At 34.8% G+C, this 15070-nt stretch overlaps 1 protein-coding gene across 1 annotated transcript in view; it reads left to right on the top strand.

Moving 5' to 3' along the window:
- COL8A1 (collagen, type VIII, alpha 1) overlaps window positions 1-15070 on the top strand; it is a 137109-nt gene that overhangs the window by 76496 nt on the left and 45543 nt on the right. Inside the window, exon 3 of the mRNA XM_008568412.1 lies at window positions 6743-6862. The gene's annotated coding sequence lies outside the window, so the exon portion shown is untranslated. The remainder of the gene's footprint in view (window positions 1-6742; window positions 6863-15070) is intronic.

Below are 15070 nucleotides of genomic sequence, written 5' to 3'. Positions count from 1 at the left end.
CTTAAAGTTCATTCAATTGTTTCATTTGAAAAAGCTAAAATTTCACCTTCCATACTTCCCTGACCAGGATGAGGAACTTCTGGGAAACATATAATAAATTTCTACCTATGGCAAAAGTATCTGAAAGATCCACCTAGATGAATATCTCATAGATATTTTCTGCCAAATAGCACCACTTAAATTGTAGTATGAGGGCCTAATTATAGAATCCAACTACGGAACCTTCTATTCTCCAGCTCTCCAAACTAAAGTCTCTATTTCTCATATTTATTCACATATTGAAGTGTTAATTAATTTCTCACTTCCACCTTCCCTATTCCAAACTAATAGAATCCAAAGATTTCATATATACTTTAGGTATTTAGATCTTTTCAGTCTTTTCTTTTTACCAGCTCATTTAGATTTGGCTTCTTTAAACTTTATAACTGTTAAATATGGTCATGAGACGATTATGTGGGTTTTATAAACAAAGGACAATTAATGTCTCTCTAACCATAATGTACTTAGAAGGCCAGTGATCTAGCAATGGTGGCTTCATACAACTTTGGGGAATTTTTTCCTCTTTTCCAATTTATCAGGACTTAGTTGTTAATTCACAATTGATACTGTTTCAGTAGAAATGAATTTCACAATACTAGAGTTTTATCTCAGACTGTACAATTTCAACTTTTGTAAAAATCAGCTGAAGATTAAGGAATTCCTTTGGATGGGAGCCTCTTCTTCCAGCTCTCCAAATATTATACACAACAGTGAAACCAAACCAGATGTACTACTCTATGGAAAGGTAAGAATAGCTTCCAGGAACGTCAAGGTACCTCACCCAATTGTGTTTGTCTACATCCTGGCATTTCTAAACAACCTAACACAAGTCTATGGAAACTTGTGCCAAAGTAATAGCATTGCTGATCAATGAACATTTTCATGCTCCAGACAACTGCCACGAATCAGTATAATAAAATATAGTGTCTCTTGAAAAATCTGAAACCAGACACTGGGATGATGTCAATGGGATGAGAATAGGCAGTTCCTTTGTTTTGCTTATTCCTGATTCACCAATCTTCTTCTTCAATATTGTGTGAAAGCATAGACTCTTTTTTCTCATTGCCTTGACTCAATTACTGCATATCTGTATGGATTAAATGAGATTGTGCAGATAACACAGTTAGCAAGGAGACTGGCCTAAGAATGTGGCAGCCTGCTTTGTGGAGGAAACTCAGAACTGGTGGGGATGACTATGTTGAATCACATATCAAAACTTACATCTGAATGTCTGAGAGAATGTTATCTGCTTTCTGAAATGTTATGGCATATCTATAAATAGCAATGTAGATTTTTCTCATGGGTTTCATAGAAATAGATCTCATTACTGTAGAATCTTGTGATCATACCCGGCCCTTGAGGCCCAACCACTAAGGTTTCTACATCCTAGAGTGACTGATACCAAGAGGAACAACTTTAATTCCCATCCACCCAATGAAGTAATTAAGACAGCTCCTCATTATAAAGGTTTATTAAGCCAGCCTCGGAAAATGAAACCTGTTTTCAACACCATCAGTGCTGAAAGGAAAGTCTTTTTACTAAGTCTTGTTCCTTATCTAGTAAATAAATCACATATTCAGCGGCAGTAAAAATATTGGTAGGAGATGGCCATTCTTCATTTCAAAGCAAGGAGCCTGTTGAATGGTAATAAAGTTTTTAAAGTATCTTATTTAACAGAGGAGATCTCATCACACTCCTGAAATAATTTTATGCCGTTGTTATTTCGTTTGTGAGTTTTTCATTTTTCAAAATTGAAGCAATGTACTTAACTCTAATCAGAACCATCAAAGCCTTTCAAAATGCCCATATAGTTAACAGTTTCTCTCTCTTTTAAAATAATGTCAAGTGCTGTTTCTTTTGCACTACTAAGTTCTGTGTTTCAGAAGTACAAAAAGTATTTATTTGCAAGGAGTCCAGCAAATATTTATGAAACACCTGCCATGTACAGTCCTAGTTCTGGTTGCAAGGGATGCTACAGTACACAAAGCAAATTCCTTGCTCTTAAGGGAGGTGTTGGGGAGACAGGGAGGGTTGGTGTTGAGGCAGACTATAAATCAATAAAATGTATAATTAAGTTAGGAAGACATAACTGCTACTATAGAATGAAAGAGAATTAGATTACAGATACATGAAAATGAGTGAACTTTAGATTGGATGGTAAAGAAAGACCTTTTTGAGGAAGTGATATTCAGGTTGAGATTTAAATGGTGAAGGGCCCAGCCATGCAATGTTCTGGGGAAGAGCATTACAGGCAGAGAATCAGCAAAGGCCTAAACATGAGGACTAGCATTATGTTTTCCATAAGAACAAGGCCAGTGTGGCTGGATGGTAGAGGGCAAGGAGGAGGGAATAAGGTTGGGAAGTAGGCAGAGTAGGAACCAGGTGGGGCACAGAAGCTAGGAAAGGAGTTTAGATTCATTCTAAGTCCTATGGGGTGCTATTGGGTGCAAGGGGTGGGGTATACAAGCAGGAGAATGACATGATCTGGTTTACATTTTTCAATGTGCACCCCATCTGCTGTGTGGAGAGTAGAACAAGAATAGATGCATATTTAATGCAATTGAAACTATTAAAGGGGATTAAGCAAGAAAATGGACTCATTTATTTTTGTTTTTGTTTTCAAGATCTCTCTATGGTATAGGAACTGGACTATGGGTAGGAAGGGATGTATAGAGGAAGCCAGAATGGAAGAACTTTTAGTGAATTTGAAAAGTGGTGTCAATTTAAATATGGAGCTCAGATGGTGTCCTCGGGTTGTAAGAAGAGTCAACACTTATTGAGAAACTACTATGCATATTATTTACAAATATATAAATATAAAACTGTTATGCATTACTATCCATAAATACATAAATTCACTTGTTGTCACTATACTCAGTGGAATAAGTACTTAGCTCCATCTTCCTTAAATGTAAACTGAAAATCAGGGAAGTAAATCAAATTTCCAAATTTCTAGCAAAAGTAAATGGCTAATCCAGGACTCAGAGCTCAGTCTATGTGCCCATGAAACTCCACAGTTTTCTACTCTGCTGTGGTGTCCCAGGTCAGCATTAACAAATAAAATATCTTAAAAATTTTATTCTAAATGATAAAATAATAAATATTCTGTAATATAAAATACGTAATTTATTTAACTGTATTGATTAACATTTAGCTTGTTTCTGTACTTTTGCTCCTATAAATAGACCTGTGATAAACATTTTATATATTATTCTACCTTATTTCTGATTACTTCATTACCTGAATTCCTAGATTCTTAGAAGCATCAAAAAATATGGATATTTTGAAAGCTAGTATATATAGTATCAATTTATTTTTTAGAAAGTTTGTGCCATTGACACTCTTGCTTAACCCAAAACATTAAATATTTTTCATCTTCGCCAAATAACCAAAATTTTAATTCCATCTTTTAATTCACATTTTCTTTAATTTCTAATGAGGTAGAAGATTTTTTTACATGTTCATAGCTTTTTTTACTTCTTTTATAAATTAGCTGTTCATTTAATTGCCCTTTTTTCTGTATGGTGTTAGTATTTTTTTCTTGATGATTTGATACTCTACATATATGAAGAGCATTAAGACTGTCTCTCTCAATTTTTGCAAACAACTTTTCCTGGATTGTCTTTTACACTCAATTTTTTAATTTTTTTATTATAAAAATATAATACATACAAGAGGGCATGCTCCAGTTATCCTTGCTACACAACAAACCACATAAAAACTTAGCAGCTTAAAACAACAAACATTTTCTTTTATCTCCCAATTTGGATCAGGAATTCAGGTAGGTCTGGGAGCTTTTCTACTCTCATGGCTCACTCACATGGTAAACTGGCTGATCAGAAGGGCACAAAATGGTTTTACTCACGTACTTAGTACCCTGGAGGGAATAGAAGGAAGGCCGACTATTGTCAACTGAGCATCTTTTCTTCCCTAAATTCCCATCAGTGAAACATTTGAAAATTCATCTAATAAATGCAAGTTGGACCATACATTTAATGATGAAGTTGCTGTGTGGAGAAGAAAAAAAAAATCAGACTAAACAGTTCTTCCTTGGAACTTCGCCACATTTCTGGCTTATTCTTCCAAAATGTATGGAAATACAATGAGCTACAGATTGCCTGGGTTGCTAATAGTTCCCTGCGGGTCTTGCAGTGGTGCTTGAATATTGAATAGTTGGATTCATTTCATAAACAGTGATTGTAGCACTCTTTCTTACAGTATTATGAATGGCAAAGTTAAAAAAAGTGCCATCACATTAACAGAAACAAAATGTCTTTTAATTTGTAATTATTTTAAAAGATATTATTTATAGCTCAGAGAGAGGAAAAAGCCCTTTTTAAGCATATGTAGGGAACACTCAATAAATGTTCAATGATGATGTTGATCTCATGATCCAAAAATGGCAATCGAGGTTTCTCCAGTTGTTTTCTCTTCTTCCAATATTGCATTTCAAAAAACATTTCCTATAGGTGTGGATCTGTGAAGTAAGAGAAGTAAATTGAATAAGATATAGGACACACGTAATAGTGATCTTCACCATTTCTATTTATCCTGTGTCTGTCTCCTGTTTTATTTTCACCATAACCAGAAAGAAAATAATAAATATTGAAAGAAGACATTGGAAAAATCTTGTCTAATACAGGTAATCACCATGAGAGCAGGGGCTGTCTCTAGTTCTTGCTTTTTTTGGTTGTTGTTTTTTTTTTCAACGTTCTATGTTCAGTACTAAGTATCGTGCCTTGCACATAATAGATGCTCAATAAATATTTACTGAAGAATGATACAGGGAGAGGCACGAAAAGTAGTTATCAGCCTTTTCCTGATATCCAGTCTGAATCTAGAAAGTTTCTTTTTCATGGAGGCAGCTATGTTTGTGGAGTATCTCCTTCATATCTGTCGCTATTACCTGCCAGTCTTCTGCAGGGAGTCATACCACATGAGCAGTGACTGGAAAATTCAAGCTCTTGAATTCATTTACCATCATAGAACTTTATTAACTAGATAATTTGAGGTCCCACGGCTTTCCAGAGACAAAAGTTTCTCAAATCACCTATGGATAACCCAAAATTTATTTGTGTCTGAATATTCTCAAGTTGAGCCAAAGTTCAGAATGCTGCTGTATCCGTCCTTCTGGCCTAAATACACATTACACAGCCTCTGTGGGGAAAGCCACATGTCAGAGTCTGGGCCTCATGCTTTGGGGACATTACTGTTTTATAGACATTCGGTAGCTATAAGACATTCAAGTATTTCTTCATTTTGTGCTGAGTACCAAATACAAAGAAACTCTAGAACTATTCTCTCTAGTATGATAGCCACTAGCTGCAGGTAGTTTAACTCAAATTAGTTAAAATTAAATAAAACTATACATTCATTTCCTCAATCACACTAGCCACTTTTCAAGAGCTCAATAGCAACATATGACTATTAGTTACTATATATTGAACAGTGCAAATATAGAACATTTCCATTATTACGGAAAGTTTTATTGAACAGTACTACTCTAGATGGATGGCTGTACTCCTTATATCACAATCACGATTGCAAAAATTCTAAATCGGATACCCAATTCTGCAGTTACTTTCTAATTAACAAATCCTAGCTTTCAAATCTTTTTATTTATCTAAATGTCTGAAATTTTCCTATTTCAATCTTTTTTGAATAGCCAATGTAGATATTTCTGAAACAAGTCTCTATGAAACACACCAAAAGAAAGTAAGAGTATCTATTACCCAAAACACAGAGTTAAATTTCTGAAATTCAGTTTAAGTGGAGAGAAGTTCCATATAATTTATAGAAAGTCTAGATTATAGAGGATTCATACAGTATATGCAACTAGTTAAATTGTACCAAAAGCTCAAATGAAAACCTAAAAGTGTTGCCAAATTAAAGCACTATCAGACCTGATTTGATAAATAACTAAGAAAAAATTCTAACTCAAATACTGTTATATGAAAATCGGATGGGAAATGTGTTGCTCAAAAAGTTCACTCTTCTGGGGCTAGCCAGTTGGTTCAAACTGGTTACAGCACAGCCTGGTAACACCAATCAGACCTGATTTGATAAATAACTAAGAAAAAATTCTAACTCAAATACTGTTATATGAAAATCGGATGGGAAATGTGTTGCTCAAAAAGTTCACTCTTCTGGGGCTAGCCAGTTGGTTCAAACTGGTTACAGCACAGCCTGGTAACACCAAGGTCAAGGGTTCAGATTCCCTTACTGGCAAGCTGCCAAAAAAAAAAAAAAAAAAAAAAAGTTCACTTTTTTAAAATAAACCAAACTTTTCTTTCTAAGGTATTACTTTCTTATAAATTTACTTCCTGTATAGCAAATGTCTATATTCTTTCTAAATTATCTCAAATGTATATTAATGAGAATTAAATTTATGAGAACTTAACACATATTATAACCATGAAAAGCAACAAAGGTATACATAGTTCATTTGGACAAAAACTATATATAGCATACAGACAAAAATAAATGCATACTTGATTACATAGAAACAAAAAAAAAATTATTCTTTCCTAATACCTCCTAAATGAGCACTTAAATTTTGTAAATAATAGCATTTTTATTAAAGTGTGTAGTTAAACATTCCTATTATGTAATTTCTATGGCCCCAAAATGATACATTTGGGTAATATACCGCTTCTTATTATCTTTTCAATTGATTAAAAGTATCCTCTTTTTTCAGCCTCAGAAGCTGTTCTGGAAGTAGTGCAGCATCTGGTGAAGAGACAGAAACCAGCCCCAGGCGTGCCACAGGAAGGTACCAGCAAGGACATTCATCCTCGATCCCACAGGCCAGCCAAGTGTAAATGTAAGTGTGAGGAACGGCGCAGGGCAGTGGGGCGGGCTTCAGGAGGAGTGGGCAGGTCACTGTCCCGGAGCACAAGGGTGGTTGGCAGACACTCAGGTGTCCCGCCTACCTGCACGCCCTATCTCCCAACCCCATCTCCACCGCTGCAAAAGCCTTGAGACCATTGCTAGTAATAATTTTTAGGTTTTAAAATCCCCAATAGTAAAACACATGTGCAGAGTGTGATTCTAGCTGATTTTTAAGTTGAATAGAGTCCTAAAATAATCATTTCCATAGGACCTGATAGGTATCCAAGTGCTCTCCAGATGCTAGCTGCTAGATTTTGCAGAGGAAAATTGCTAACTTAAGCTTCTTTTCATGATTCAGCAGAGGGTTTTAAGTAATAAAAGAGCTGGAGATTTGTAAAATAAATAATTCCAGTGCTAATGGGAAAATTAAAATAATCTTATCATCTTCCAGTCATGTCTATATGTGTTTTTCTACCATTATCATATTTCTCATAATTGGACCAGTATTTTCTCTGGCTGATATTTTATAGTTTTATGTTATGAGCTATAATGAAGAAATGATTCCTTTCAGATGACTGAAGTGATAGGTACTAAATTTTCCTAAAGACAATCTAGGATGTATGAAACAGAGCATAATATAACAAATATGGTTTTATTCACATGTGATATTGAATATATCCACAGTGAAAAATAATAATAATAACAGCATGCCAGAATCCCTTTATTCCTTAATCTCTCAGTAGAAGCAATAAAAATATAAAGTACATCATTAACTTCTGAACTTTTATGGGGGAAAAAAAACACAACATACCATCCATTTCTGACAAGTAGACATTATCTCATAGTATCCACAGCCATCTTATGCTTATTACTATTGCCTGGTTTTAAGTGTGACTTTTGGACACGTAACTCAGTATTTCCTAATATATAGTAGTACAATGACTTTTTAGAGTCTATTAATTTTATTTGTAATTGAAAGAATGAATTGTTAAGATTCCTTAGATGTTTGTATTCTTGTCAAGCCCTATAGTTAATGCCACATAACCACCCCCTGTCTAGAATGAATCCCATTCAGAGTTCCTGGAGAAATGCAAATAAATTAATGATTTTACTAGGGTATTACATTTTTAATATAGGTAGCACTAATTATTTTGGCTGGATTCCATCAAAACCAGATGCTCTCCAAATGAAATATTTACAATGCAAAACTATTGAATAAAAAATACATGCCCATTTAAGCAGCAGGTTTATATAGGACTCAAACCAATCATGAAATTTGGAGAAGTTGATGAAAGAGGCCTGATGTGGGTTACATTCATAATGTGAGGGTAAGGCTGTGAACTCAATCAAAAGAAACTTTAGAATTGTTGCAACTGGTTTGGCTTCTGGATTTCTTGTAACAAAATATTGCTGCCAAGGGCATTGATGGGCTCACCCAGTAAAAAATTACAATAATAATGTTAAACTAAATCATAAAAATGCAGAAGGTGGTTATTACAGGGCAGAGGAGAGGAACTGCTTGTAAAGTTATGGTGGAAATATCAAAAATACGTTTTATAGAACTTTTAAAAAATTAAGCACTTTGTTTTTAAACTAGGGTGCAAAAGCAATAAAATGTAAAGGCTACTCAATAAACTCATTCAGTGCTCAACAGCAATGATTCAGCAACTAAAAATAAAAATTTTGCTTATTCAACAAGGACATCAATTCAGGCAGGCCTGAAGATTATATATGATAATTTTCTAATGAAAATTACCAGCTGAAAGTTATTTTTAAGAAGAAATTTTGACTGAAAAAAGAATAAAGAACTTTTTGTTTTGTTTTGTTTTTAAAGATGACCAGTAAGGGGATCTTAACCCTTGACTCGGTGTTGTCAGCACCACACTCTCCCAGGTGAGCTAACCGGCCATCCCTATACAGGATCCGAACCCGTGGCCTTGGTGTTATCAGCACCACACTCTCCCGAGTGAGCCACGGGCCGGCCCCATAAAGAACTTTTTGAATGTATGTCTTTTTCTCAGTGAAAATGAACTTGGCCTGTGCTTAATTTCACATAGCATAAAATTCTAAATATTTTATGTAGTTTTTAAGTTCTATGGAGAAATTCGTTTGAAACAAATGTAGAAAATGGAATTTAAATATGAATACCATGATAGACATGCAATTAGGGAAATGGAAATCAATCATTATGACTAATCCTCTGTGTGCCCTCCAAAAGTATAGAATGTAACTTTTTAAGTTATTTTTGAATAATCTAAAAATTTCTTTGACTACCTTTTTACCTTCTGGAATGATATAGACATTTTGGTAGACAGAGTCCATATTTTTCCTCAAGTTAAAAAAAGATTTCCAATTGAAAATTATCATAGAAACAAATTCCTTCACCTGTTAAAATACCTAATATGCATCACAAGCAGTAAGCATTGGGTTGAACCGAATTAGTCCCACTTTCTGTTCTGACATTAATGTCTCATAGATTCACACTAAAGAGGTGGTGTCTCACACATGGGGATTAATTAACTACATCTGTAACCAAAAATAAACATGGAAAATCTGATGAATTGATCCGTATCTGTTTCATTCATCAAGCCCACTATGGAAGGGCTTTCTTGTGGTTGTTCTATATTTTGGATATAAATAGTGTAGGGAAACCACAGTTTAATTTAGAAGTTGTTTGAAACTTCGAAGAGCATGGGGTTTATATTATATGACAGCAGTAAAGTCCAATCTTTGATGGCTGTAATTCTGAGTAAATAAGTACATACATATCTTGTATGTGTAATTTGACTGCAGACCATTATGACAGTGGCGAAGAAGACCCTGACTGTTCAATATGGAATTTACTTCTTACTGCCACTCTCCTCTTTCCTCAATTTTTTTTAATAAAAATACTTTTATTTAAAAAAATCATAATAATAATTTTTTAAACTAGCTTGGAAAGAACAGCCTTTAGCTGAAGCAGATGGCTGAATGTCAGAAGCCCCAGATTCTATCCTTGATTCTCCTACTAACTTGGAATGTGGCCTTGGGCAAGTCATGAGAGTAAATCTACAATAAAAGAGGTAATAATGCCTTACATGTGTATGGTGCTTTATAATCTAACAGAGCACTTTCACATGCAATATCTTATTTAAGCTTCCACACATCTCCTGAGAGGAGTATGACAGTTATTAACAACACCACCCATTATAAAGACTAGGAATTTGAGACCCAGAGAAACTAAATAATTTGTTCATAGTCACGTCAGTATCAAAAGTCAGAGCCAGGAACAGACATACTCTAAGATTCCGGGCTGGTCTTTGTCTTTCCTCTACACCACATTGCCACCCTCTGGTGTCTCCAATCATAGCAAAGCAGGAATGACTTTAACTGAGCTGTCCAGTATGGTAGATACTTAGCCACATGCGGTTAGTGAGCACTTGAAATGTGGTAGTCCCAACTGAGATGTGCTGTGAGTATAAAAAACACATCAGCTTTCTAAGACCTGGTACGAAGAAAAACTAGTGTAGAATATCTCATTAATACTTTTTATATTGACTGCATATTGAAAAGATATTTTCAATATCTCGAGTTAAATAAAATTAATAAATTTAAATATATTAATAAATTATTAAATATATAAATATATTAATAACTACTGTTCGTAAAATTAATTTCTCCTGTTTCTTTTTACTTTTTTAATGTGACTACTAGGAAATGTAGAGTTACATATGTTAGTCACATTGTGTTTCTACTAGAGGATTCCCTTGTTCAGAGCCCACACACAGTACTGATTTCACAGTACTGGACTTGTTTATGCACCTGTCTTGCTATGGCTGACACAAATTCCCTAAGCTGCTGTCAGAGTACAATGTGGATTAGCAACAGTGATTCAGGCATTCTCATACACCTTCTATATGATGGGAAAAGTCAGGCTTCATTAGATGACATCTTAAATTGCTCATTCATTAAAAGGTTTCATTTTATACTTGCTGAATACTTGAAAGGCTTAGAAGTAAAAGTGCCATGGAAAGAACTCTAAATTATATTTATGGCTCTATAGCGCTCCTTATTTTAAAAGGTTCCCATTAAACATTATGAATGAATAAGTCATTGGACTGTTAGGTTAATATAGGTAATATAAAATAATAATTATTTATTAATTTGTTATGTAGTTAAATTTATTCCCCCTACCAAGTCTTTAAGATATTTTATATGTAATCTCCAAAGAAATAGCTTATTCCTGTTTTGAAAAACCTAACCGAAGTTCTTAGGAAAAGTGTGTTCTTATTTAGAAGAAAAAATATAGAGAGATTTTTTTAAAAAGCACAAATCACTAACATCTATTTAGCATTTACTATGTGGTCTCAAGCACCATACCAGTTAGACCAAGATTATCTCATGTAATCTTCACAGAGCTTTGAAACTCAGCAACAGAGAACAGAACCAAATCTCGTAACCATTACTGCCTCTTACTTCAATGCTATTTGAAGTCACAATGCACAATACCATGATAGTATTAGAATATGTGGAATTGATTCCATTTTATTCTTTTCAACTCCACGACTGTTTATCTAGCAAATATAATGGACCAGGAACAGCTCTAGACACTGAGAGAATATTGAGCAATAAGATTGGAGCTCTGCACTCAAAGAGTACATAAATTTGTAAGCTTGCGATCATGTTTTTGAAAAATGCAACCTTACAAACCACAGTAAATAAAGGGGGAATTACTATTCATGTTCCAAAGGGCTTTTCTCTGTTACAACATAAATCTTTATAGTACCATTCCCCAGTGTGTTAAAACTTACCTATTGTTTATAAAGGAAAGGTCTCATGTAAATGAAACTATGCATATGAATTTCAGAAGTTTACTTTCCCTTCTGTATTATACACACTTGTAAGAAAGTGGGCTGAAAATACCTTAGATCTTTTCTGGAACAAAAAAGAATGAAAACCAACAAACAAAGGAGACCTAGATCAAAATGGCACTAAAAATCACACACAATAGTGAAAACTAAAGAGTTTTATAACTTTTTATACAATAACAATAATAATAATATGTTATCTTTGGAGGTAGAGATTTAAAATTATGTATACAACATAAGCTAATTATATTGATTTTTGAAAGAAGATTTCAAAATAGAATGTATAACTTGTTGCCAATTTCTTAACATTCATGCTTACCTATAATAAAATAAAAAGAAAAGTATTAACAATAGTCAACCCTGGGTGGCAGAATTTTAGATAGTTGTATGTCCTTATTTACACTGTTCTGTAAAATTGTCAAAATAAACATGTATTGCTTTTATAATAGATAAACAGAAAAGTTATTTTAATCTACTCCAAAAAATTGATTCCAAACAGGAAAGGCAATAATTGTTCAGGAAGAATAAAATGCAAATTTTGTTCTCAATCATAAAATTTTTTTTAAATAATAATGTGTCTTATAGGGTCTTCTTTCCAGGTGTTATTGCTCTCCATTTGATCCCAGATAAAGCAACCCATAGACTATTCAACTTCTCTAGACAAGGAAGGTAAAAATTGGGTTGGGTTTTCTAGATTTTCTTGAGAAAGCAGTTCACTCTCAGCTATGAACAAGAGTTAAAGATCAAGGTTGTAATATGAACCCCTAAAGCTGAAAGTTGTTATTGTAGCAATCAGAAAAGCAAAGCATCTTGTAAAGTGCACCTCTTCCACCTTAAAACAAATTTGCCATCAATCATTTCTAATGGCATCTGCTTAAAACTGGCCTTAGTACTAACCCCTAAAATATCATGTGAAAATATATCATATAAACACATGTTTGAGCTGGGTAGGATCTTAGCAATCCTAAAAAGTCAAATATAGAACTATTTTAGGGATCCCATTTAAAAATCCGTGGAGAAATTCATGGAGAAGTCTGGTAACTTCTTTAATGAAAACAACACTAAAACTTTACTACGAAGAAAATTCTAAAATGAGTTCTTTGTGTCATTTAACCATTAAATCATAAATCCACAGACCATTAGAGCTGAAGAGAGCCTTGTAGATTATCTCATCCAATACCAATATTTTGCAGATGAGAAAACAAAAGAGCAAAAAATTATTTTCTCAAGAAAAAGTAAAATTGCTCAAAAATATCCCAAAGAATTGGGAACATCTGGAATCTTACCTAGGAAGAAATAGATATTTTGGATCATACCAGAAGTTTAACTATAACTTGAATTTTTAGTTTGTTTGTGGGCACTCTTGTGTAATGAAGGAAAGATGCTAATGCTGACTGTGAAAAGCACATTCACAGTGAAGGCTTATAAAGTAAAAGCTATAAATACATGAAAGCCAATGGTTTCAGACCAGGTCATTCACTCCTTACTCAGCTTCCTTTCTTCATGAGTCAAATAATTGAAACGAGCTTTCTTTGACACTTTTCAGACACAGTTTGTCGACTATCCTGAAAAATTGGCTGCTTGCAAAGTTGCTGATAGACTGAAGCATAATGAGACATTTATTCCTTGAGTTAAAAAAGAAAGAATGTCAAAATCCTCCTGATTTTATGCATTTATAAAAAATATGCTTATAATAAAATTATATGTATTAAGAATATATTCCTCCTCCCCCATAAATACATACTTACTTTGCATTAGGGAGATTGTCCTGGAAGAAATAAACCTTAAAACTCTTTTTCTAAGTTCAATGTCTATCTAAGAAATGGAAATAGCAACCTCTGATTTTAAGGAAAATAGGAAAACTAGAAAATATAAAATGGACAGTGTATGCATGTCCACCGTCATCTGTAAAACAGAGATAAGAGTAGACTCGTGCAAAGCTGCTTAAGGATTAAATCAATTAATCATAGATGTAAAATGTACAGTACTTGGCACATACTTAACATTCCATCAATGCCTACTGTTATTAGTGTCAGTAGTATTATAATTATTAATAACATGGTAACTCCTCCACTACACCCTTCCCCTCAAACAAAATTCTTGTGGTTCCCCACAATTTCATGGCTCCATGTCCTTATACTTGCTGATTCCTGTTTCCAAATGTCCTTTACCTACTTCTTCATCTGGTAAACTTCTACCCATCACCCAAATCTCAGCTTTGAAATTTCCTCCTCTTACCTGTCTTCCCTAATCCCTAGTTGCACTCACCTCTTTCCCAAAGCACTCTGCATGTACTCTCTCCTAGCAATTGAGAAGGTGATAGTTTAGACCTGATACCCTCTCATTCCCACCACACACACAGACACACCCACACACACACACACTGGACTGCAGGGAATGCATCATACTCAATTTTGTATCCCCATAGAAATATCTATTAAAATGAATAAGCAAACTCCTGTATAAATAAATAAGAGATTTTTTCTCTTCTTGAATAGGTATCAGGCTAGAATGTGTACCTGGTGGCATATTTAGAGGAGGGACAGGGGAGAAGGGCATGGTGGGAAAATCTGGGACATGCAACTTAGCAGCCGTGGAGCCTGGCTCTGCCACAAGCCTAATGCTGTGACTTTCAGTGAGTCACTTTCCTTCTCAGCAAAATGAGAGGGTTGGGCAAAATATTCTCTGAGGACCCTTCCAGCGCCAACATTTATATGACGCTAAACACTGGTTTATCTCGTGGTTCTCAAACTTTAGCAGGCATCACAATCATCTAAAGGGCTGACAGATTCCTGGTCAGCATACTTGAGAGTGCCCAAGAATTTGCATTTTTAACAAGTTCCCAGGAGATGCTGCAGCTGCTGCTGGTGGAGTGACCACACTTTGAGAACCGCTGATTAATCTTCTTGGGGTTTTATTCTTGGTTTTGTTTTTGTTTTTTTGTGGCTGGCTGGTATAGGAATCTGAGACCTTGACACCGGCCAGCCCTAATCTTAACACAGGATCCTGACACTGTCCTGTCATTATCTGACTGAAAGCATTCCTGATACAGAAATTCAGGACAGGATATACAGGCAGGTAAACCAGGCTTCTGTGAGGCTGCCGTCAAAAGGGCTGGAAACTATGGGTGAATCCCAAGAGCAACCACAGAATGCAGACTTTGCTGACTACAGTTTTGGTAAAGGCTCACCTTGCGTGAAAGGGACCACCTGAGTTCGCAATGCTGTAGGGCACAGAAAACACTGACGCCAGGGTTTGACCCATTGGTTAAAACTTGCTGCAGCTGGTGTCACATGGATCACAATTGCCATCTAGTGATGACTTTGAGTTACTGCACTGAGAGACTACAGAAC

The sequence above is a fragment of the Galeopterus variegatus genome, unplaced genomic scaffold, assembly GCF_000696425.1.
Source record: "Galeopterus variegatus unplaced genomic scaffold, G_variegatus-3.0.2 Scaffold408, whole genome shotgun sequence".
Taxonomy (NCBI): domain Eukaryota; kingdom Metazoa; phylum Chordata; class Mammalia; order Dermoptera; family Cynocephalidae; genus Galeopterus; species Galeopterus variegatus.
Note: the sequence above shows the minus strand (reverse complement) of the source record. Positions and strands in the feature narration are given on the sequence as shown.